Below are 3,555 nucleotides of genomic sequence, written 5' to 3'. Positions count from 1 at the left end.
ATTACTCAGCCATCAGAAAGGATGAATACCCAACTTTTGCATCAACATGGATGTGACTGGAGGAGATTATGCTGAGTGAAATAAGTCAAGCAGAGAAAGTCAATTATCATATGGTTTCACTTATTTGTGGATCAGGACGAATAGCATGGAGGCCATTAGGAGAAGGAAGGGAAAAATGAAGGGAGAGAAATCGGAGGGAGAGATGAACCATGAGATACTATGGGCTCTGAGAAACAAACAGGGTTTTAGAGGGGAGTGGGTGGGCGGATGGGTTAGCCCGTTGATGGGTATTAAGGAGGGCACGTACTGCATGGAGCACTGGGTGTTACACGAAAACAATGGATCGTGGATCACCACATCAAAAACCAATGATGTATTGTATGGTGACTAACATAACATAATAAAATTTTAAAAAAATCATTCACCATGATTAAGTGGGATTTATTCCTGCTTTGCAAGTATGGTTTAACATTTGTAAATCAATCAATGTGATACATGACATCAGTAAGAAAAAGAGAACCATATGATCATTCAATAGATGCAGAAAAAGACTTGACGAAGATCCAAATCCATTTGTGATAAAAACACTCAACAAAATAGGTTTAGAGGGAACATAACTCAACATAATAAAAGTCATCTATGAAACACCCACAGTGGACAGTATCCTTAATGTGGATAAACAAGAGTTTTTCCCCTAAAGTCAAGAACAAGGCTAGGATTTACATTCTCACCACTTTTATTCAACATAGTACTGGAAGTCCTAGCCACAGCAATCAGACAACAAAAAGAAATAAAAGGAATCCAAATTAGTAAGAAGAAAGTACAACTTTCATTATTTCAGATGTCTTACTGGTAAGTGAATTTAGTAAAGTCACAAGATAAAAAGTCAACGTACAGAAATCTGTTGCATTTCTATACAACAATAATGGAGCAACATAAAGATAAATTAATTAAATAATCCCATTTACAATTGCACAAAAAACAATAAGATACCTGGGAATAAACCTAGCCAAAGAGTTGGAAGACCTATACTCTGAAAACTGTAAAACACTGAAATTCAAGATGACATAAAGAAATGGAAAAGCATTCCATGTTCATGGATTGGAAGAACAAATATTGTAACAATGTCTATACTACCCAAAACAATCTACACATTTAATGCAATCCTTATGAAAATGCCAATAGTTCACAGAGGTAGAACAAACAATCCTAAAATTTGTATGGAGCCACAAAAGACACTGAATAGCTAAAGCAATATTGAAAAAGAATAGCAATGCTGGACACATCACAATTCCAGACTTCAAGTTAATTTACAAACCTGTAGTGACCAAAACACTTTGGAACTGGCACAAAAACAGATACATAAATTGATAGAACAGAATAGAAAACCCAGAAGTGAATGCACAGTTATATAGTCAATTAATCTTCAACAATGCAGGAAAGAAAAACCAGTGGGAAATAGTCTCTGTAACAAGTGGTGTTGAGAAAACTGGACAGCAGCAGCAAAAGAATGAAACTGGACCACTTTCTTACACTCTATACAAAAATAAATTCAAAATGGATTAAAGATCTCTATGTGAGTTTTTATGAAATCATTAAAACCCTAGAAGAGAAAACAGGCAGTATCTTATTTGACATCTGCTATAACTTCTTTCTACATATGTCTCCTGAGGAAAGGGCAACAAAAGCAAAAATAACCTACTCAGGCTACATCAAAATAAAAAGTTTCTGTACAGCAAGGGAAACAACAAATCTAAAAGGCAGCAAACTACATAATGGGAGATTCTATTTGCAAATGACATATTTAATAAAGAGCTAGTATCCAAAATAGACAAAGAACTTATAAAACTCAACACCCAAAAAAAAAAAATCCAATTTAAAAAAGAAGACACAAACACATATTTTTTTCCAAAGAAAACATATGGATGGCCAATAGACACATAAAAAGATGCTCATCATTACTTATCATCAAAGAAATGCAAATTAAAAGTGCAATGAGATATCACCTCATACCTGTCAGAATGGCTAAAAAACAACAACAACAACAACAAAACCACGAGAAATAACAGGTATTGGCAAGGATGTGAAGAAAGGGGAACCCTCTTGCACTGTTGGTGAGAATGCAAACTTTTGCAGTTACTCTGGAAAACAGTATGGAGGTTTCTCAAAAATTTAAAAATCTTATGATCTAGTAATTGCACTACTAGGTATTTACCCAAAGAATACGAGAACACTAATTCAAAGGGATACATGAACCCCTACGTTTACAGCACCATTATTTACATTAGTCAAGATATGGAGGCAACCCACATGCCCATCAATAAATGAATGGATAAAGAAGTTGTGGTATATATACAATGGAATATAATTCAGCCATAAAAACAAATGAAATCTTGCTATTTGCAAGGATATTGATGGAGCTAGTCAGTGTAATGCTAAGCAAAATTAGCCAGTTGGAGAAAGACAAATACCATATGATTTAACTCATATGTAGAACTTAAGAAACAGAACAAACAAGCACAGGAGAATATAAGAGAGAGAAAGACAAAGCCAGAAAGAGACTCTTAATTATAGAGAACAACTTGATGGCTACCAGAGGGGAGGTGGGTGGAGATATGGTTTAAATAGGTGATTGGGATTAACCAGTGCACTTGTGATGAGCACAGCATTACGTATGGAACTGCTGAATTACTATATTGTACACCTGAAACTAATTTAACAACAGATCTTAAAAAAATTGTGCATGTGATCTGTAATCTTATAGGTAAAAACCCAATTGCAATTATGTTTAATTATGATAAAATGGCCTCTAGGTTTTACTTTCCTATCATTGTGGTCTTCTGAAAATATGAATTCTTTTAATTACAATATACAGATATCTTGAGAATGGAAAGACAGTTACAGTACCCTATATATATATTTTCAAATACCATTACAAACTGAAACTGCACTTAATATAGCAATGCATTATCACAGAAGGTTAGAGAGCACATATTCACTATATTAAATTTGATCATGGCATTACATATTAATACATTTCATAACTTATAATTAAATTCAAAGTACAACTTAATCTTATTTCAAGCTATTTATTTTCTAATGGTTGAAAAATATTTGTTTGTTATTTTGGCTTTTAATTTCTTTTTAAATGGGCCATAAAAATATCATTTTTCCTGTGGTCTCTGTTTCAACTAATCACATACATTTCTCTAAATGCTGACTGTGAATCCACTTAAAAATCTGAAAGCTCAGTAGCTGAACAAAAGAAATTCAGATCCCAAAATTTCCTGTGTCATTTTATTGACAGCCAGGACTACATTAGACTTTCCAATATCCCCTTCTCTGTTTACCAATCCCATGGAGTATTATTCAGAAAAAAGCAAAAACAGAAAAACACTTTTTCCTCTTGGTCCAATTCTTCATGCAGAATCAACCTAACTGTTTGTATTAAAACTCTAATAATCTTACAGCTATTTCAGTGTTGCTGAATACTAGTGCCAAAAGATGCCTATTAAGTAGAGGGACATAAAAAGCTAACACTTAAACACAGAATTT

The sequence above is a fragment of the Leptonychotes weddellii genome, chromosome X (assembly GCF_054177405.1).
Source record: "Leptonychotes weddellii isolate Sample4059 chromosome X, ASM5417740v2, whole genome shotgun sequence".
NCBI lineage: Eukaryota > Metazoa > Chordata > Mammalia > Carnivora > Phocidae > Leptonychotes > Leptonychotes weddellii.
Note: the sequence above shows the minus strand (reverse complement) of the source record.